General features: G+C 44.0%; 1 protein-coding gene across 6 annotated transcripts in view; it reads right to left on the bottom strand.

Annotated features, from left to right (window-relative positions):
* The window catches only part of Nedd4l (NEDD4 like E3 ubiquitin protein ligase), a 313745-nt gene that overhangs the window by 161030 nt on the left and 129576 nt on the right, over positions 1 to 23139 (bottom strand). The window contains exon 1 of one of the 6 annotated variants that reach the window (XM_051201151.1): positions 19045 to 19185. The exons of the other annotated variants lie outside the window; for them this stretch is intronic. The gene's annotated coding sequence lies outside the window, so the exon portion shown is untranslated. Of the gene's footprint in view, positions 1 to 19044; positions 19186 to 23139 lie in introns of those variants that run through there. 6 annotated transcript variants of the gene reach the window in all.

Below are 23139 nucleotides of genomic sequence, written 5' to 3'. Positions count from 1 at the left end.
ACCCAAGCCATGTCAAGTGCTGGAAAGCAGTACACAGAGTCTCAGGAAAAAACAAAAGGAGAAATTTAATTAATGTACTTATAAAATCCAGGAGGCTATCAGGAGACCAACTCAAGAGCATGCTGGAATAAGAGAAAAGAATCCACGGTCAAAGAGAAAGGAGCCAGGACTTCTGACCTCAAACCACAGCCCTCTGCAGCTTTTTCACAGGGAAAACATGGGATGTGGTTGACAATTAACCAGATGAGTAGAGGCTCAGCTGGTAATCTGGCAGGGAGGAGAGGCTTGCCAATCCCTGTTGTCTTGTTCCGCATCACCCACATCAACCTCTGTTCCACTACCACCCTCCCCCAGCTCAGACCAGAAACATTTCCAGCTTTTTCCCATGTGCACACTTTGAAGTCTCATGAAATCAAAGCCAATCAGACACAGTTCCCGGGGATGACTGTGTGGGTATTAAAGAGTACAAATGTTCCATAAATCAGCCATTCTCAACCGATGGCCCGTTCATAATGTCAGTATGAACTAAAATGACAAAATAGGTCTATTTATATATAGGGCTGTGTGCATTTAATTTCTAAAAGAGATTTGGATGAAAGCAGGTGAGAGGTCAATGAATTTTATTGTAATATGCACCACAGTGTGCTTTGCCACAGAGCCAAGAGTGAGTCACGCTTACCACGGTGTGCCGGTTAACCTTGGTCATAACTCCACTGCCCTGGGAGGTACCTGGGAGGTTACATAAGTGGAGTTGTAATTCCATCTGTGAAGTTTTTAGAGTATTGACCAAGGTGAGAGCCTGTCCTGAATGTGGGGGCACCATCACTCTACTTCCTTCCTCCATGTGGTTCAGACTTACTCCAGGCCCCAGGAAATAGCAGTGCCAGTTACCCACGGACGGAAACCTCTGAGATCACGAACCAAATCTTCCACTAAAACTGTCAGCCAAGATCTGTAAAATAAATGGTTCTTCGGGAAAAGGGCTTTCCAATAAGGCTAACAAGCAGAGTGTGATACCTAGTTATATGGTGGAAGATGAGAACCAACTCTCACAAGCTGTCCTCTGACCTCTCTGTATGTGCGCACGCGCGCGCGCGCACACACACACACACACACACAGACACAGGCATGCACACACACACACACACACACACACACACACACACACGCACGCACGCACGCACGAGGCACCCCTCCATAAACAAACAAACAAATGTGAAGATGATGAAAATGACTGTTAGGCTTTTGGTTGCGGTAACTAACATAATTAGCATCATGACAGTATCTATGACATCCTGCTAACCAGTCCTCTGCTCTTTCTAGCCAGATGGATTTTCAGTTATGTCTCATTTTATTCTGCACTTCCTAGCAAGCAGAAACTGTCTTTTGTTTTTTTGTTTTTTGTTTTATTTTTTATAATAGGCTTGGTGCTTGTCTGCATTTATTTTCTGTGGTCTACACATTTTGTTTTATTTTGAGACAGTCTTGTTACTCAGCCGACTTGCAGTCTTCCAGCCTGGGATTACGGGTATTTGCCACCACACTCAGCTCATGTTTACTAATACAGTCCTTGCTGAGTTTTCCTTTAAATGTGCTGTTCTTACCAAGTTCTAAGGTACTGGTACGCTAGAGGCAATAACCCACTGTCTGTAATAACTACTCTCTCTACTTAAATCATGTATCTTTTACCACAGAAGGTTTTCCATTAAAATAGGCCTCCAGTGTCTATAGCTTATCCACATTAAGATTTGGTCAACTCCTCCCTCCCCGCAAGATGTTACAATCGATTTCTTACATTTGCATCTGAAAAACTGAATTGTCGGCATGCTTTTAGGTTCTAAAGGATTCTGGGGCTTATTCCCAATAAGAATATGGAAGAGATCATCCCTGTGTCATTCCTGCCACCCCAACCCCAGACGTAGAGATGGTGGTGTCCGCTCTGCCCATCACATAGCATGTATTTCCCAACACTGTGCAAGTGGGTATATGAATTATCCCTTACAAGGTCCCACTGAATTCTTTGGACCCCTGAGTCGATACCACGTGGCTTTGACCATGAAAATTTTCTCAGCATACTGTGATCATCTGTGAGCCAACTGTGCTCACTTCTCTTTTCTTCCCTCACATTCATCTTGGCACGTCCCAAGAATTATGTGTTTATTCTTCTATATGAACATCAGATTATTTTTATTCAATTAAAAAAAAAAACCCTGAAATTCTAGTTAGAATTGCAATGAATTTACTTAATAATTTGTATTAAATACATTCATGAGTTTCATATCTTCATTCCTTCATACTTCATATTTTTCACTAGGATTGATGTAGAAGTAACGTGCTGGGTAGGGTTTTTGTTGTTTTTTTCCTTTTTTGACAACTTGACACAAGTTAGGGTCATCTAAGAAGATAGAACCTCAGTTAGAAAATGACTTGTCACATTACTTCTAGTCAAGTGTGTGGGAGCATTTCCTTGATTAATGATTGATGGAGGAGGGCTGGGTCACTGGCGCAGTCCCTCCACTGTGCAAGTATTCCTGGACAGTATAGGGAAGCAGGCTGAACAAGCCAGAATGCAGTATTTCTCCATGGTTAATGCTTTAGTTCTTGTGCCAAATTCCTTCCTTGAGTTACTGTCCTGAGTGCCCTTCATAAAGGAGTATGAAATAAACTCTGCTTCCCAGATTGCTTTGCCATGTTGTGTCAGCAACAGAAAGAAAATGAAGACAGAAACTGGACCAAGAATGTGGGGTACGGCTATGAAAGAGGTGACCTTGTGGGGGAGAACTGTGGAGGAAGCTAGGACTTTGAACTAAGAAATTATCCGGTGCTCAGAACTTAGTGGGATTTTCTGTAGGAGCTTGAAAGGTAAAGGATGCCAAAAACCAGTGCAGATGATGGAGGCCTGGCCTGTGACACTTCAAAGAGAAGGTTTGAAAGTCCCTTCAAGACTCTGTTGGGGCCATTTGATATTCTGATTTAAGAATTTGCAGTTCTGGCCAGCTGGAGCTGAAGAACCAGCTGCACTTTAAAAGGTCACACAACTAACTAAGGTGAAACTTTGCTCTGCTGGTATCATCAAACCCGGTTACTGAGACTGAGAAGTTGGTGGTGATTAGAAAGAGGCCAGAATCACTGAGGTGACATGTTCTGGGAAGTGGTTTCTCATGGTCAGCAACCAGCAGTTGTGGCCTAGTGGGAGCCAAGGTTGTACTTTGTGTTCTCAGGTGGTGCTGGTTTTGAAGGCATGAAGGGGTCACAGAGAGCCGCTGAGGACTGACACTGTGAGAGACCAGAGAGGCCACTGGTGTGGGGTGCAGCCTCAGATGCAGTAGAAGCCCCAGGATTGAAAGGGTTACACAGAGAAGATGGGCTTGGAACCATGTGACATGGTCAGAGTACCCAGAGATATCCCAGGGGAGCATGCTGGTGAAGGTGTAGCCAGTTGCAACAGAGACAACAGAATTTTGGAGATACCAGGACCAAGGGAAGACCAACAAGGACAGCAACAGCGATGGAGTAGAGCTGGCCTGAACCTATGGCACAAACTATGAGTCCTGTGAATGGCAGAGCTCCAGAGTGTGATGTGAGTGCATCCCAGATGGAGGATGTTGGTCTACATTACTTCCTTTAAATTGCTGAGTGTCAGCTTTGCTTTGTTAAAATTCTGACTATGCTCTCCTTGGGGCATAAAATGTACTAAACTAAGTTTAGTTTATAGGAGCCTAGAGCTGAGAGACTTTGGATTTTCAAAGAGCCTTTGGATATTTTAAGGAGAGTTAACTTTCAAAGTATTTGAAATTGTTTGTTTGTTTGCTTGCTTATTTTTTGAAGACTGGGGGGACTTTAACAGTCATACTATGTTTTATATTGTGATTAACATGAGATCTTGAGGACAAACAAGAAAGGAATTTTAGTAGAGATATATTCATGTGTCAAGCTGACAAGAGGTCAACTGAGCTCGTTATTTTTCTGTCAACTTGACGTGAGCTAGGATCATCTGGGAAGAGGGAACCTCCATTGAGAAAATGCCTCCTTAAGATTTGCCTGAAGATAAGTCTTAAGTTTTTTTTCTTTCTTTCTTTCTTTCTTTCTTTCTTTTTTTTTTTTTTTTTTTTTTTGTGTGTGTGTTGTTTTTGTTTGTTTGTTTTTAATTAATGATTGATGTGGGATGGCTCAGATCACTGGGGTGGTGGCACACCTGGGCAGGTGGTCCTGGATGGTGAAAGAAAGTAGGCTAAACAAGCTAATTAGCATTGTTCTTTTATGGCTTCTGCTTCGGTTCCTGCCTCCAGGTTCCTGCCTTGACTTCCCTCAGTGATGGAATATGACTCAAGAGCTATAAGATGAAACAAACTCTTTCCTCCCCAAGTCGTCTCTGGTGTTTTATAACAGAAACTAAGACAAATAGTTACCTTGGATTACCATGCATTTGTCTTTGAAAGAACAAAAATTTTCTTAGATTGTTTTTTAAATCTAGTTCCCTTAATGCTCTTTCTTATTGGTTTAGAAACTGCTTTTCCTTAAAGGCTCTTGGAGTTCCAGGCACACACACACACCCCAGAGAGCCTTTAATAGAATATTAAATCACTGGAAAAAGGGACAACTTTGCTGATTCCTAATTTTATCTGAAACAGAGAATTTTGACTTTTACTGAGTATCTGCCGTTGGGAAACATACACATGTGCTGTTCACCTTCTGTTAGCTTTTTTTCTTCCTACTTTGCTTTTTCAGAATTATAGTACTAGGAATGTCTACTAAACTTTATGAGCCAGTTTTCCAGCCTCTATCTTCCTGCCAAGCACACATCTACTTTGATATATTAGCAATGCAAAAGATGGCAATGGCAAGAATCCCCAGTCATTAACTACCACAGTTTCACTGGAAGGAGGTGTTGACTACAATGTATTAGCCTTATAATATACTTACAAATCTATTGGTTAATAAGTTATTGTGAACTTCTTGCACCCCTTAAAAGTAGCAATGGGGATATAGTAATGGCTAAACAGTTAAGAGCACTTAAATGCTCTTGCAGAGGACCCGGGTGTCATTCCCAGTATGGTGACTCATTTAAAAACAAAGCAAAACTTCAAAGTGTGTGAGCATCTTATTGTTTGACAATCTCACAATTCACATAATACATTTTTATAAAGTCCACAGGAATACATTTTTATAAAATCCACCACCTATTGCCCCCATCCCCTTCCTATCCTCTTTACCACTTCTAAGGTCATACGCTGTGTTGTTTGTTAGTTTGTTTTTTAAAGCCTACCAAGTCTATCTAGTGCCGCCTACATGTGCACTCACCTATAACCATCCACCGGAGAATAGATAATCTCTCAGGGACCGAATCCCTGAAGAAAACTGATCTCCCCACAATCATCCAAGCAGCCACCAATTGCCAACAGCTCCTCAGCCAGGGGCGGGACTTCATGGGCCCGCGCCCCATCCATGCTGGCCGTTCCAAGATATTAGGTTAAAGTTATGCTGACTCTAGAGGTAAATCAGGAGCCTTTCTGTGTTTTCACTATGTCCCAGGAGTATAAGCAACGCCCAAACTTTATGTTCTTTAAAGTTTAGCTAAAATAGCTTTTAAAAAAATATTCATGCAGCTTGTCTACCTTTCTCCATGGCAATTCTCAGCTGCCCTAGCTATTTTGTCTGTGGAAACTGGTCTGTCCAGCTTTACTTTTGTTCTTGGATCAGTTTTGAACATTGGTATTTTACTAATGAATCAGCCCTATGTTTTTAAATGTGCTTGCTGGGGTTGTGTATGACGCGTTCCCGTAAATTCTACTACCCACCCACCATGCACCTCGTTCCTTTTCTCTTCCCATTACTACTGCCTAATTCTTTTTGTTTGTTTGTTTTCTGAGAAAGGCTCTTGCTTTAGAGTTCAGACTGACTCGGAATCCCCCTGCCCCCACATCTTTCTCACTCTGTTTTGAAGGACTTTGTGGGAAATAAGAAACAGTACTCACTCCTAATCCATGCAGGGCTCAATGTGCTTGACAAGGGCTCTGGAGTCATACTTTCCTCCTGGCAGAATTCATCAAGGTAGACAGGCTTGTATGTGTATACACAGCGAGAGGGGGGCATTGTTTACACTGTTACTTCTAGTGCAAAAGGAATGTATTAAGGCCCTTGGGTTGCCAGTCTTAGGCAGAACCAGCCGCTGTGTTCTAAACCACTGATGGGTTCTGTGCCTGGCTGGTATCAACAGCACTGCTATTTTCCCACAATGCTGTTCTCTGGGCTCTCAGTCACGTAGTCACCATTCTAGGCTCCTACTGTGGATTCCTGTCTTGCATCCTTAGGAAGGATGGAAGTTTGCAATTTGTCCTTTTGACTAGCCAGCTGCCAGATTTAGTTAACCTTTCAAGGTTTTGTTTTGTTCCTATTTTAGCCTTCACCTTTATCTGTTAATTTCTCAGTCCTTGTTTTGTTTTGTCAATTTTCTATTTGGTTCACATTCCAAATCCTTACAAACACCACTCCACTTCTTAACGTGGATGCGTACTCCCAACCTTTCATATAAAAAGCAGCTTCCCTGGTCTAGATGATATATTATATAAGAAACTTTTTCAAAGAACAGGAAGAAAAATTACCATATATGGAAACAAAAATTTTAAGAGTCCCTAGCCCCGGCTGTCCCAGACGCCTTACCTAGCTAAGGGACCTTGAACTTCTGACCTTCCCGCCTGTACCACCTGAGGGCTGGAGTTGCAGGTCCACACATCACACAAGGTTTCTATCAGATGAAAGTTTTAAGAGCCGCAGTGCAATTAAGCCAAGGTATGAGCACAGAGCCTTGTGGGAGCAAAGCAATGGCAAGCCAGTGGGGAGGACAGCGGTGACAAGAAGAAGTGTTGCCTCCAATCCTGACACAGGCTTCGTTAGGGTCACTAGTGCTGTGATAAAAATACTATGACCAAAAGGAACTGGGGAGGAAAGGGTTTATTTCCTTTACAGTTCCATATCAAAAGCAGCGAGGGCAGGGACTCACTCAGGGCAGGAACCTGCAGCCAAGAGCTGAAGCAGAGACCACAGAGGGCTGCTGCTGACAGCCTGCTTTCTTATAGACCCCAAGACCACCAGCTCTAGGATGGCACCACCCATCACGGGCTGGGCCTGCCCCTGTCAATCACTAAGAAAAGGCCTCCAGGCTTGCATGCAGCCCAGTCTTGTGGAGGCATTTTCTCTCTTAAGGCTGCCTCCTCTCTGCTGACTCTCACTTGTGTCAAGTAAACATTAAACTAGCCAGCACAGAGGCCAAATCTAAGTAAAATCATTGTTAGTCTGCATTTTATATTCTAGGAACAGTGGTTGTGTTCATGGGCAAGTCTAAAAAATAGCATATGCTGGTGGTGCCTTCCTTTGATTGCAGCAACAGAGAGGTAGAAGCAGGCAGAGCACTGTGAGTTCAAAGCCAGCCTGTTGTACACAGTGAGTTCCAGGTCAGCCGGGGCTAAAACAGCGATACTTGCCATAAATAAGAAAATAACTACCAACCAACCATCCAACAAAAAACACACAGCAAAAGAAAAACTACTACTAATAAATCCTGCAGTAAGTAGGTATGTATTTCTGCCTGGTATTTAAACTTCAACTTATCTCAAGAAACAAAAACAACAACAAAAATTACCACCACCAACAACAAAACTTCAACCTGTAGGACTGAAGATATAGCACGGTGTTAAAATGCTGGGAGCATCCATAGTGCCCTGGGTTCAATCCCCACCACCACTTAAAAAAAAAAAAAAAATACTTGTACCTGTGATTCTAAATTAAGCCACTCTGGCCTCTGAATGGACAAAGACCTGCTCCTGGGTCCACCATGTAAGCTTGTGGGAGTCATTTATGGCACATGCATGCTGGTGAAAAGAACTGATCCTTCTGAATCCACTGTGCTCCAGGATTCAGCCAATGCACAGTAGGAGATGAACTCTCACCTCAGCTTCCCATGGCAAGTAACAGAAATGGATGCTAAGAAACCAAGGTCTGTGTAGCCCAGGGTGGTGTGGGAGGCTCTGACCTACTTAAGAAGGCCAGCGAAGGCCAGCTAAGACCAGAAACCACCCTGCTGCGTTCCCTTAATCCTCACTATGGACTTTGAGGTATTAGAGGTTCCAACCTGACTGGTGGCATTTGAAATTGATGGTCGGATAGAACCATATTCATCTATGCTCTATTAACTGAGAATTATTTTATGATCTGGAGTTCGTTCAGACTCATGCTTCCATTTTTAGAACCTGTGACAAGAGACTGAGAAGGAGGCTCGACCTCCTTAGGGGAATACATTTTAGAGGCTCTGACTCATGACAACAATTAACATGCTGATAATTATTCTGAGGGATACAGCCAGTACCTCTGTCTGGGAGCCAGAACCCCAAGGAAAAGTTAGGATCTCCTAAACCGAACACTTCCCCCAGCAAGTTCCCATAATAAAAATGTTACTATGGTAACAGCAAGTCTTTCTGGTGTGGCCACCACCTAGTGTTTCTCAGGGACTCCTGACCTCTGAGGAAACAATTTCTTTCCTTCAGGCCTGATGCACTTGAGGGGGAAAGATTCACAGCTCTCTACCTCATGGGAACAGCAGTAACTGAGCCACACCCTGTTAATGCAATCTGTAGACAGTCCCACCTCCCCAACCATCAACAGCCAGCCAGAGGCTGGACACTAGCACACACATGAGGGTGAAGAGACAAGTTTCAGGGTGATAGAGTCCCCAGAACATCATTGCAGGTGCTGCTGCCTCCCAGTTCAGAAATGTCACAAAGGTAAAATAGGGCTCAGGGGTTCTATGCCGTCTTAGAATCCACTGGCTGGCTTTTCCTCTGACCAACAACTCAGATGCTTTACTAGTGCACTAACAACAGTAGCAGACCATAAACAACTCCCACCCCATGTGTATATATAAAGACTGGAACAACTCCCATGCCGTGTATGTAAATACACAGACTGGGCTCCATTTGCTGAGAGCAAAAGCCAACTCTGACATACAGATCAAGGCTCTGCCTGAACTCTGAGCAAATGCCCTTCCCCGTTTTTCACAAAACTTGTATATGAGGTACCTCCTTGAGCACTGGCTCCTTCTCCTACATACATGTATGCTGCTTTCCATCTATGAAAGACTGTTTTCCATAGCTCACTGCCCAACAGCTAGCTCCGTGTTCTGGTGCAGAAATCACCTGTTTATGCTCGCTCTACCCTACAGATCTCTCATCTTACCCTCTGAAGTACTTTCTCATCAAGTTGTAGTCTGACTACCACCATTCTTAACAACTACCTGCTAAAGCTTATAAAAGAGAAAGTTGGGGATGCCAGCACTAAGGTGTGTTTCTAGTGTACAGGACAACTGAGGAGACTGGGGTGTCAAGAAGCTTGTATACAGGATGGGTAGGAGGATGGAGCGCCCAGGGACAACACCGTGCTTCTGTCACAATACTGCTGGCACCTATCATGTGCCCTTTAGAGGTAGGAATGTCGCTGGTTCCTGCTTGCACATCTGTGCTGTAGTATTTGCCAAATGGGGTCAAGGAGTAACACGTCATCAAGCCTGCTTCAGATGTCCACATACTCAGCACCTCCAATCTCGGACAGGACACTGTAGGTTTTGTACAGACCTCTCCTTTGACCTCTTCTGTGGTCCTTTGTGTGTGTGTGTGTGTGTGTGTGTGTGTGTGTGTGTGTAATGCTTCTTCCATCTATCTTTAGCTCTAAGATCGGATCTCTAGGCACTTCAGGCACTGTGGCTGTCCTCCATGGTTTTGTTTTATGAGGCCAGGAGGGAGCAGCCCAGCACAAATAGTGCTGCAAATAAATGTACAATGAGAGACTGGCTGCTTGTGGCTGGGAAACTGACTTCATTCAGCTGAACCAAACCACATTCATATTGGATGCTTGCGGCATCTGGTACTCAGTGTAGAGTTCCCCTCACAGAGAAGAAAAGTGCTGCGAACATACAGAGGACAGGAAGAAATGGGGGAGGCCTTCACATGGAAAGCATCCTCACACAGAGGGTGTAGAGGGACCAGGAGAAGACCCCGGGGCATGGACATGGTGCAAAGGGAACAGGAAGTACAACAGAAGCAGAGAGCAGGTAGCTGAGCTTGCCAAGAGCAGAGGGGGCAGAAAAAAGAAGGAACATATTTAGAATATTCTACCTGTGTTTAAAGGGAAGGCTGGAACTCCTTCTGGAGGTGGGTGGGTCTCTATCAATTCTCTTAACGAAAAGTCTTCAACTAATGACTAACGGATAGCCCTGAAAATTTCAAGATTCAGCCTCCTACGTGCATTCTATTCTTGTTCTATACCAATTAATCATCTCATTTCCTTCTCCCAATGGACACACTCCAGTCTCTCTGTCTCTCCCCCTCCCTTCCCACATCCTTCTAGATGCAATAACTCAAGCTCCCTAGGATTACAAAACAAACTTTCAAATATTATTACCAGAAACATCTCCTCTAAATATAGCCTCCATAAGGTTGAAAAAGGGCAAATATCTTTACCAGGACCCCATTTAATCTCTGTTACTCTCAGCCAGTTGTGATCAGAACTCATTGACAATGTTATCCAGGCTCAACTGTTCAGGATCCTACTGACCCACAGCTGTCTAAGTACAAGCTGGCTGATGATCACAGAACCACAGTAGTTTGTTAGAAATCAGAGACTGATGCTATAAATAGCAGGCAACATAGGCTTGGGATATACAGCTGATTCTATATTGATTGCCATGGCTCATCTTAGAATACCTTGTAGTTGTTGATAGACTAGTTAATCATTTTAACTCTCAATCTACTGATTTTCTTTAAAACACACACACACACACTTACTTTTTGTTTATGTGTGTCTGTCTGTGCGGATAACCATGAAGGACAGAAGAAGGTATTGGATCTCCTGAAGCCAGTTACAAGAGGTTGTGAGCTGCTGGACATCTGACCTGGGACCCAACTCCCTCCTCTGCAAGATCATTGCATGCTCCTAAGTGCTGAGCAGTGGCCCCAGCCCCAGCCTTGTCTGTTAAGCTGCTCAGTCCACTGGATATTTGCATCTATTTTACATTCCACACCATCTCTGGTAGGATGCAGGGCCCTCTTTTTCTTACCTCTTGTTCTTAGCCTTTCCCGGCCCTTCAATGAACTCTAAGAGTTGGGAAGCTCGTTTTTATCTCACAAACCACATGACTTCTCCTTTAGAACTTTACCACTGGATCCCCAACTTTCTAAATGTGACAGCCCCCCTTCAATGAAGACAAAAACCTCTTATATAATGTATGTTTAAGGCTGGGAAGGATATGGAAGCTCTACACCTACTTTTAAAATGACTGACTAAAGCTCAGGAATATATGCAATTCTCCTATGTCACAGCCTGTCACCAACAGACACAAATGCCTGTTAAAGCAACAAGAACCACATTTGTCTGTCTAAATGTGTGCTGATTTGGTTGGTATTATTCCATTAGAATGTGAGCATCATGGAATTAAAAAAACAAAACAAAAAACCGACTTTATCATTTTACGTTGTACATAACCAAGTTGCTTATAAGCAAACAAACACTATAAGCAAACAAATCACCCTTAGCCTGTAAAGTGGAAAGTGGGCAGATACAGTCATGAAGCCAGCTATATTCTGTCAAAAGTTGAAGTTCACTTAGGTCATCCTGTCAATGGTCTTTACCGTGGACTCCTGGGAGGGGCTTGCCTTGCACCAGGATGATAAAACTGACACAAATCTTAGAGTCTAGGAACATCTTTGTATCCTGAATAAGTCACATAGTTACATAGTTGTTATTTTTCAAATGTTTAGGGTCTGATTCACTAATCGTCCCAGACAGTCTGGCAAGACTTGGTTTATCTCAGAGATGAGGACTAAATGGAGAACTTACTTTAATTATATAAAAAGTAGAAAGAATTTGCAGAATATTTTTAATCAGCCATAGTTATTTTAGCATTTACTAATTTGGGTGCAGCCAGCATAACATATGGAGAAAAGATCATCTGTTTCCTAGTACTAAAAGTTGTCTTTTTAAAAACAAAAGCAACCCTCCCCTTATTTGTGTACTTTATCAACATTAGACGTTTGAGCACTAAAACATTATAGTCACTGTGCTGAACCTCACCACTACACTTGTCAACTTAGATTATTGCCATTTTTCAAATTCAGAAGACTAGAAACACTGAACCCAACACGACATGATTTTTATTATGACAACAATTTCATTACTTGAGTCACTTCAACTGCCAAGTCTGTTTATTATGACTTAAGGAGTGCTTTTCAATCAAGTTCTTATTTGCATATATATGGAAGCCCCAAAACATTGGTTATTAACATGTCTGTGAATCATGCACAGACATGTACCTCAAGGTGACTGAACAACAAAGCTGTAAACTAACAATGCTCACATGTGTACACAGGTAATGATGAGGCAACCATGTTTCTCCAATGTTGGTAGAGTGTCGGCTCCAGGGACAGCGCAGGAAGGTACTCAAAGCCTATGGTGTTCTACTAAGCCACAGTATTTACATGCAATCTGTGTATATCTTCCATAGAGCTTCTATCTAGATAACTCCATATCCAATGATATGGAAAACAGTCTTCCTGTGTTACTGAAGGAAGAAGGTTCTAGATGTGTTCAGTATGGACGCAGTTTTTTTCTCATTTTACAGATTCTCAGACTCCCATAGAACCTTTAATTGCTTTTAGCTGTGAATCTGGAACCACGGATATGGGTTCTGTGAGGAATGTATACAGTAAAGAAAGACAGGGCACCTGTCAAACAAAAGGAGGGTGGGGCTTCCAGGATGGCTAGGGGACAAGCTGTGCTGATGGCATGAAGCAGTAACAGCAGGCAGCACTATCTAGAAAAGCCCCACAGCAACAAGGTGGCTCCAGGGGAAATCCGGGTAGCACACAGACAGCCAGGGTGGAGGGTGCATCAGGGAACTGAGAATCCATGTTGAAAAGGAGCTTGCACTGTCCCCGGACTCACCACTCCTGGTTCCCCTCCTGAAGGTGGCATCAGATCGGGGCTCCCTCAAACTCACCTTCATATAGGAGGGCCCTTGGAATCCACATACTTAGCATGCTCCAACTCCACAAGTCTCGGGCGTGGCCTGACACCCTGCCTGTCTAACGAGCTCTGCACTGTTAGTGGTTCGTGGACTGCACTTTGAACAGTATGACCCTTGACTGGAATCTAGCCAGGGAAGGCAGAAGGGGGAAGGAGAGAGCAGAAAGAATACACCCGAGGTGGTGCAGGAGGGTGGGAGTGGGGTACGTGTGAAGGCCGGGTCAGGAGACACGTGCTGAAAACTGTCCTGACATTTCCTGGATCTCGTGTGTGCCATGTGTGTAAGGGCAAGCCACCTCTAGTTTTCTAATGTGGGGCAGGTACTAGGTTTTGTGGGCAGAGAGCTGCTTCTGTGGGCACAACAGAGTGGGACAGAGTTTAATACAGCTCTGGGTGGACTAGCTCTCTCCAAGATGAGAGGGAGTGTTACTAAATCCCACTAGAATGCCAGAATAACACCTGCTCAAGGCTGCTTAATACGGAACACCAGCCACACCTGGGAATCCTAGGCCTCCTACAAGGGGGTTGGTATACTTTTACACCATCCATAGCACAAAAGTGAGCTGGTTTCTGTCAAAAAAAAAAAAAAAAAAGGAAATGTTGGATAGACTCTCACTATTGAAAGCAATCCTTCCTTCCTTCCTTCCTTCCTTCCTTGTGAGACAGGATTTCTCTCTGTGTGTAGCCCTGACTGTTCTGGAACTTGCTCTGTAGACAAGCCTGGCCTTGAACTCAGAAATTTACCTGCCTCTTCCTCCTGAATGTTGGCGTGCACTATCTCTACCTGGTTGAGAGTTCTTTACAAGTCAGCCTTGACAGTAGCAGGCTCTCTCAAATACATCCAAAGCTACCAGCGTGGGAAGCAAGTCTGGCCCCACATGAAAGATCTCTATCAGTGATGCATCTAAGTCTCACATTTGCTCAGTCATGCCCAGTTTGATTAGGTCACCAAATATCTTCTTTGGGTCTGAAATTTACCAAATGCTTCTCTGGGTACAGGCAGGCACATACTTCTACCATTATCCCATTCCCAGAGCCAGTTTAACCTAATTAAGGAGTCAAGAAGCATATGCATAAAAAAATTAATCTTGAAAATTTCTGAGAGCAGGCGGCATGACAATACAAGGTGTCAGAAATGAGCACACGATTAACTGAAAAGTGAATTAATTAACAGGCAAAGTTGCCCTAAGAGCTGAGAGGAGGGAGAAAAGCACATCAGGTGAGGTTAGAAAAGGAAAGTTAAGCTTTCCGAGCTGGTACCTTCCCCTGCACAGGGAGCACGTTAGACCGATTAGAGCTAAGATCTCAGCGCCTGTCTCCAAGACTACACGCCAAGCTTCGGGCTCACAGTGAAGGCCACAGATGTGTGCCTGCCCGATCCCCATCCAGTCAGAGATAGGCCAGGCTGATCTAGAGGCACAGACCCACAGCCTCTCTCTGTGAAGGCCCCTCTCCCCTCTCCAAAAGCTGACCCAGACACTGAGGGGGCAGGACCTGGAGCTCAGGGCTAGAGCACTTGGCCAGAAGCTGCAAGGCCCTCCCTTATTTTCAACCCAAGTCTGTCTCCATCAACCCCACCAATAAAAAGTATCAGGCAACCATCAACTTAATAGTTATTAACTATCAAGCTATGTTAAAATAAGGCACTCTACCAATAATTTGAATGTGAAAGATACTTTAAAAATTTTTTACATTTATGTTTATTGGTTGATTTTTTTTGGGGGGGGTGCCACAGCAAACATGTGGAGGTCAGAGAACTAATTACTCCTGGGAGCAAGGTCTCTCCTTCTGTCAATCATGTGTGGGGGGTGGAACTCTAGTCATTTTGCTTGGCAGCAAGTAACTTTACCCAAAGCCATCTCCCTGGCCCTGTCAAAGATACTTTATAACCCTAAAGCTGTATCAATGACAACTCTTTTAATTTGTTAACTATGCCCAATTGAAACACACACACACACACACACACACACACACACACACACACACACACAGAGAGAGAGAGAGAGAGAGAGAGAGAGAGAGAGAGAGAGTTTTTTACTCCTTGTGATCAGACCACCCAAATATATTCTTTTAAGTTTTTTTTTTTTTTTTTTTTTTTTTTTTGAGTCAGGATTTCTCTGTGTAGCTTTGAAGCCTATCCTGACACTTGAACTGTAGACCAGGCTGGCCTTGAACTCACAGACATCTGCTTGCCTCTGCCTCCCGAGTGCTGGGATTAAGTTAAAGCCAAGTTCTTAATCTCAACACTGCTGGATACATGTGACAGGTGCCTCCTGCACAAATGCAAACATTAGAATAGCAAGAAGCCCCAACCCACACATGGCCACCCCACTTCCAGCCAACATCTTCTCCTCCAAATTGTGGCATTCAAAGAGAGCCCCCAGAAACCATGGCATGCCGGGGAAGGGGACAGACCTCTCACTACTTGAGAAGCACTTTAAGCAATTAATGCTAAGTATACATATCAGAGTTCAATGTGAATAAAATGGCTATTTTTAAAATCCCGGCTGGGAAAATGGGTCAGTGAATACAGCCCTTGCCATGCAAGCATAGTACTGGAGTGTGGATCTACAGAACCGAAGAAAAGCCGGGTGAGTATTGCACAACTGGAACCTCCCCTCTCCTCTTGGGGGGGGGGAAGGGGAGAGAAAAGTCCCCAGAAACAGGTAGGTCAGCTAGCCTGGTGCACACAGCAACAAACAAGAGCAAATGGCTCCAACAAGGTAGAAGGAGACAGCTGACACCTGAGGTTGTCCTCTGATCCTCTGACCTCCACATGTGAGCTGTCACACATAAATATACATGCACTCATGCACCCTGCCTCCCACACAAAATCAAGTTAATGAGAAAAAAAACTTCATGAGAATAAACAAGCCAGTGTTTATAAAACAGTCACTAAAGAAGAACAAAGATGCAAAGTCAATGTTCTGCCCTCAGTTGTAATGAATTATGATGCTTTCTTGTTTTTCTTTTGAAACAACCTCTCATTATGGACTTGAACTTGTTTTGTAGCCAAGGATGACCTTGAACTCTGAATATTCCAGCTACTGCCCCTGCAAGTAAGGGGACTCTAGACATATACCACTACACCCACCTGAATTGGTACTTTAAAAAGAAAAAGCATGCAACACATACAATTTATAATTCCCTAGTAACAAAGAATTCAGTTATTCTAGAATAAACACCCTGAGTCCTAGCCAGCAGCCAATCCAGCCTGTGTGAGGCAGAGCTTGACTGGGAAAGAGTCCAGAAGGGCTCATGACCCACCCACCCACCCACCCACCCACCCACACCTTGTCTCGGAGGACCACGGAGCCCAAGGATCATTTTGTAACCCACAAGTAATGCTGGCCCCATGCTCTAAATCACAATTAAAGGTAGGGGAAAGATGCCTTTGGACAGGATGCATAAAATAAAGGCCTTATGTAAATGTCCTCAGATTTTCTATCTGCCGTTCTGCTATGGACAGAAGGTTCAACATTGGAGAGGGAACTGTGAACACATTCCCAAGACAAACCTGAGAGACCACAGATTACAGGTTCTTATATAAAACAAAACGACAAACAAAACCTGCCTTTAATGGATAGCTTTCAAAAATCACAAAGGGGGAGTCTTGTCTCTATTACTATAAAAGCTATTTTTAACCACATTTTAGGCATCACTGTGAACATACAGAGTCATCATACAGAGTCAGTCTTGTCAGAAGGAAACACTGCTGTGTGTTCTCCTCACCCTACAAGTTCAAAGGCCATCTAGACAGTTCTGGCATTCATTGAGAATGTCAACCAAAGAAGGAGCAGATGGTGGCCAAGGTGTCTGAGGGAGACCTGAGTAGTTACCACAGGCAGATGGGAGACACAATCATCCAACAGCATCATCCTCTGCCACCACCCTGCCACCTCCCAGGCACCTGTGGACCTCAGGGCTCCGGAGCTACCTGTGTGTCTTCTGGCGGGCAGCTTGTAGTTGCTGCTTTCTCTAGCATCTGTAGTTCAAACTCATCTAGAAAAACACAGAAAACTGGATCTGCCCAGCTCCTACAAGTGGGCAGGCACCTGGCAAGGAAGAAGTCCCCAGAGAAGGGCATGCAATTCTACTTGAGCAGTCCCAAGCAGGTTAGAGTCATTTACCCTAGAGATCATTAACCAGGTGCTCACTCAGGCCTCCTGGCACCAAGGGAGAGTTTGCAAGTTGAAAGAATGTTACCAAACACACAGTTTGAGTCACTGCAGGAAAGAAACACATCAGTGTCCAGGCATGAGCAGAAACAAATGAGATTACCCTGGGCTGGGGGAGAGGGGATGCTGCTTTCTTCTGCCAGGGTCTATTTGCTCTTCCTGTTCCTTAAGAAGGACAAGTATTATCACACATGCAAAGCAGCCTTCAGGGCAGACATTATACACACGTAAGGAGTGTGAGGGTTTTTCTCACCAATTTCCACATTCAATTTCAAATGTTCTTTTGGGAGGTTGCTTCGGCTCTACAATCTCATGTTACCCACAAAAAAGAACGGTGAGTCTCCTTAGTTCTCAAACTGTTCTGTTTGCCCCACATCTAAAGACCCGATGCCGCATAATTTGCAAGGAAAACAAAAGTTGCCATGAAGCAAACAGGGTCACAGGTTCAATTTCGCACATTACAAAGGCCCATGGTTTTGAAGATTCCTGACCAATGTTTTGTTTTCTGATGAGTGTCAAGATCTCCCCACAAGGTTTAACTTCCTCCTTCCTCACCCATGAAACCACAGAGGGCACACATGCTCATCCTGGCCTTTCTATGGTCTGTGTATGATGCCCAAGAGCTCCTTATTAGTTATGGGTATGTCTCCCAAGTGTATCCTGCCCTGCTGTTTCATTGAGCACCACATTACCCCATTTTTCCTTAATATTTTCCATGCAGCACTTTTTGTGACTAAAGCTGTGTGTGTGTGTGTGTGTGTGTGTGTGTGTGAGGGGGGGGGAGGAGAGGGAAGGGGAAGAAGAGGGAGAGGCAGAGGCAGAGGGAGAGAATATGAACCCCACACTGTTCCCAATATTACAAGTGATCTCATGGAAAGACAGCTTACTCCAGGAATTTTTTTTTCCTAAATGGCATTTATGTAAGTCTTCTTTAACTTGGAATAAGGAAACTATAAAATGTCCATTGCCCTTTCTTTTAAGGGGGATAAGAGTTTCTATTCTGAAGCCTGAGAAATATGAGGCAAAGACAGTGAGGAAGGATGGTATCATCGGGCACCTCGCTTCCCACTTTTAAAACTTCCTGCCAAGACGCCCATATCCATATAAGAGCAAAACGATTAAAAAAAAAAAAATCTATGAACGTCTGAAAACTAAAGCTAGGAAGCATATGACTGTCCCCTAGTATTCCCTGTAAATGTCTGAAACAAGTCGTGACTAAGAAGTAAATCTCCAGGATCAAGAGGGACGACCCTGTCCCATGGCCACCCAGATGAACACATGGGCTACGCTTTAAACTGAAAACAAACACATAATGAAAAGAAAGCTCTGTCCTTATTTCAACCTAGAATTTGGCACCAAACTTCTGAACTCCGTGTGACAGATCCTTTCACTGACTGTGCCGATTTTTAATATTTCAGGAAAGCAGTGATGACAGATGCAGTCATTTATTCATGAAGAGGGCACAGGAGAATTCTCTCATTTTCAGTGCTGTACAATGGAAAGAAGCTTCAGGCAAAATGATAGAGGTGAAGCACAGAAGGAATGAATTTTTTTTTTTTTTTTTACGGTATACTTTTTAATACAGGTATCAAGGCATGCTTAAAATATCCATTTAGCATTAGAGAGAGACAGAGAGAGAGAGAGAGAGAGAGAGAGAGAGGGAGGGAGAGAGGTGGGGGGAGAATAAGTTCAAAGCCTCCTATAAATTCTAGCACTTGATTTAAAGCTCACAAATGCACAACTTGGGAACGTTCTGCACAGACCAAGACGAAAAAAAAAGAGCCTTTGTCACACTTACCAGATTCCAGGCAGGAAAAGCTCCCTCAAAAGGGAGAGGACGAGCAAGACTGGTCTAGATGCAGATGGTTGGTCTGTTTCCCCTAACAACAGCTAGAATGAAAGAGGAATCCTGGGCTCTCCAGTTCCCCACAGGCAATCAGCAGCCTGGAGTGGGCAGGCGGGCAGGAGGGCGGAGCAAGGTGCTGGGAGGGGAGGGTTCTGCAGCTACTGCCCAGGTAGGGCTGCGCCTCAATTTCCACCACTCTGAGGCTGTACTGAGCTAGCTGTGCAGGAAGCTGTCAGGGCTGGAAGCTGCTGCCGATGCCTGCCTGTCTCAAACCAGGAGCGAATTCAAATGTGGGGAATACAGAAAAAGCTCAGTTCAGAAGCAGCCTGCCCAATGACTACAGGCAGAAGGTGGTGGATTCCAGACACACAGAGAACAACTCAAGCCCTACCTGTAACACTGCCCTGCAGCCAAACTGCACCTTGAAAGTTGACAGGCAAGTTTCAAGAAGTGGGCAGTCTGCCCCAGGTGACCTGGAACCTCAGACTCTGGGCCATTTGGAATGCCCCTGTTTCAATGAATGACACAGTGTTTCCTACGTGTTCACAGCAATGCCAGGAAGACTACGTAAGGGAGCAAAGGATACCCTTCCAGACTGTTTCCTAATGTCCACACCAGTGTTAGGAAGAATACATAAGGAAGCGAGACTACCCTGCAGACATTTCTCATCATCCTCATTAAGAGGAAACGGACCTTCACTCTTATCAGCTAAAACTAGATGCCATTTTAGCTTAAGTGACACTGAGCATATTTGCGAGCCACAGTGATCCTTGGCAAATGAGGCCAAGACCTCCTTCCTTGCCCTGTGTTCCTGAGAACAACACTCTGTCATCAAGACTCTTCCAACCCCTCTATGTTCCCTCATCCTTCAGCACTGAAACTCTCTCTGTCAGCCCGGCTACTTCCTTCCCCTTCCCTCAGTGTGGAGACTGACTCAAGAGGCACAGCGTGGGCTGGCAGAACCCGTGTCTAGCAGGTACAAGGCCCTGGCTTCATCCCCAGCCCTGCTAACTAAACACATTCATACCCCAGCGCACATTTATTAACACAAGATGTTTCTCCTTTCACCAGTGTCTCCAATATAGGCAGGGACACCACGTTTGAGCTCAGTTTTGAACCCAACGGTCAAAGAGAGAAAGAAAGAAAGAGCCCATAACCCCTCAGGCTCAACCTTGCCTGGGACACTAAGAAGTAACCCAGGATAGACAGGGGTCTACGCCCAAGGCTCAGTGTAAATCCTCAGGTCAAAGTCAGGCACATGCTCCATTTTAAGGGCAAGAATGCAGAAGAGAGGGAGCTGAGAGGATAGCCAGGTGTCTTTCCCTTTATGATTCACTTTGAGAGGCAGTTGATGGTACCACTCTTTAATGATGAGTTCAATGATGAGGATAATTGGTCCTTCCTGGGCCAAGAAACCACTATCCCCATCTGCTGGTGGCCACTGCATACTGCAGTCATGAACACCACTCCATCTTCAATCCACTCTGGAGATGCAGCCATGGGATTCCTGCCTTGTCCCAAATACTCCCTGACAGTCAGCTTGGCTGCTCAAGAACAACCTTCATTCTTTCCCATCAGATTTTGTTTACAAACTTCTCCCCCACCCCCACACACACTTAAAAAATTTCTTTTTCCCCCCTCTCCATCTATCATCTGGGGGTGTGGCTATAAAACTAAAATTCTCAGCTCACACAGAGAAGTGAGAGCCAGTGAGTCCCACACACGGAACAGAAAGACCCACAACACCACTGAAGTTTTGGAAAAGGGGGCATTACCAAGTACACTCAAGAAGGCAGCTGAAGACACTGAAAATACCAAAGAAGGGAATTCCTTGAGACTGGACCCTACCTCTGTGTATGTGTGTGTTATGACAGTGGTTCTCAACCTTCCTAGTGCTGCAACTCTTTAATATAGTTCCTCATGTTGTGGTGACCCCTAACCATAAGATGATTTTGTTGCTACTTCATAACTGTAATTTTGCTAACATTATGAATTATAATATAAATATCTGATATAAAACTCCTATGGGAGTTTATAGACTGAAATTGTCCCACCTGGTCCCATAGCCATTTAATCTCAAATAAACATGGAGAGGCTTATATTAAGTACAAGCTGTTTGGTCAATGGCTCAGGCTTCTTATTGGCTAGCTCTCTCTTACTTATTAACCCATTTCTATTAATCTGTGTATCTCCACGTGGTCTTGGCTTATCAGTGAAACCTGGGCCTCTTCCTTCCTTGGCAGCTACATCCTGCCTGTCCATGGGCCGAAAGAGCTTTATTCATCAACTAATAAGAGAAACATATTTTCACAGGATACACCAGAAAGCAAAATATCACCACAGGGGTCACATCCCACAGGTCAAGAACCACTAGTGTAAGAGGTTAGTGGGTTCCTATAAGTTGTTCTGTACAACTGGAGAATATTTAAAACAATATTCTTCACCACTTCTCATCTTCCAAGCATCCAGTCATCTATCTAGTCTATGCCCAGCAAGCTATAAACTATGAATACTCATTTTAGGAGGGAAATTACCAGAAGTTAAGATGGTGGAGAAAGATGACTCTAGAAAATTCCTATTTAAGAGATGCCCCTGGGCTAAGTCTCTTAAACAATACTGTGATTTATAAGAAAGTAACAGGGAGAACACAATAAAGGAAGATTTCAAAAGCAGCTGCCAGAAGGCCCAGGAGACTGGCAGCTGTACAGGCATGATCTTTGCACGGAGAAGCCCATGACTGGAGTGTAACAGAAGAGAAGAGGGAGTTGCTAAGAGAGGAAGACGAGAACTGCCATGGCATCACACAATATAAAAAGTCCTATTTTGTAGCCATATCACCCCAGTGTATTGTTTGTACATTACTGCAACAACATCCCTGGAAATCTCGTTTATAATAAGTTTAATTTGATGCCAGAATAATCAAGAGGTAAATTTCAGGAGCTCTGACTTCCTATCAGAATACACATGTAAATTATTCCCCCCCCCCCCCCCCCCGCAAAAAAAATTAGCTCATTTGGAATACTTTTGATCAGGAAGTCCGGGTCAGTAATGGTCTCTGTCTCTACAGGAAAGCACCTCTCTGATGAGGATGAGAGCTATTCCTATTAAGAGTAAGTGTTAAATAGTTAAAGGTCACCCTGGTTTGGGAAAGAGGTTCTATGCCTTCACCAGGTGTTAGGAACTCCCTCAGATTGAGTGGGCCTTAAATCCAATGAGGCAGTAGATGGTTAGCACCAGGATATAAGTGCTTCTAATGCACCTTGGGATAGCTTGCCATTCTAGCTACTGTTGTGGTTGTAGGTGTCACAGCTGGGTAGGACTATCAGTTATTTTCTCCCTGACCACCTTGCATTGCGCTTTCCAGTACCATGAAAGCTAATCCTCAAGAGAGGAGGCTGCTGGCTCTACTCCTCAGATCATCGCAGTTATATATTTACATGCATGTGTACATGCATGTGTACATTTGTGTAACAGTAACAACTAAAGAAAGAAGCCGTGAGTTTAAGTTGAAGAACACAAGAGGAGTGGGGGGGGGGGGTTGCTATAAATAGAGGACATATACACACACTTTTAAAAGAAAAAGGTTAGAAAGGATAAATGAAAAAGAAAAAAGAAATACAGTTCAGCCATGTGTGGCGGTACACACCTATAATCTTAGCACTTAAGAGAATGAGACATCAATGTTGATAGCTTGAGGCAGGTAGTCCGAGAGCATTAGAAGCATTAGGGCTTAACTTCATAACAAGGTAGCACTGAAAGAAAGGATGAGAAGTGGGGATAGAAACCCAGACACCTGCCCTCTAATAAATAAATAAATATATATGTATATATATATATGTATATATATATATACACACACATATATATATATATGGGAATGAATATATGAGAAAAAAATATACTCATAGCTTTGCTTCCTTCGTGATCTCAATGCTTTCAAAAGCTTACAACTAACCACAAGTCTACCTCCAAGGCCAAGGCTGCAGTGTTGTGCGTACTTAAGCATGAGAACATCCATCCACCAAAACAACCAGAAATGAAGCCAAC

Source organism: Phodopus roborovskii, unplaced genomic scaffold (assembly GCF_943737965.1).
Source record: "Phodopus roborovskii unplaced genomic scaffold, PHOROB, whole genome shotgun sequence".
In the NCBI taxonomy this organism is placed as follows: domain Eukaryota; kingdom Metazoa; phylum Chordata; class Mammalia; order Rodentia; family Cricetidae; genus Phodopus; species Phodopus roborovskii.
Note: the sequence above shows the minus strand (reverse complement) of the source record. Positions and strands in the feature narration are given on the sequence as shown.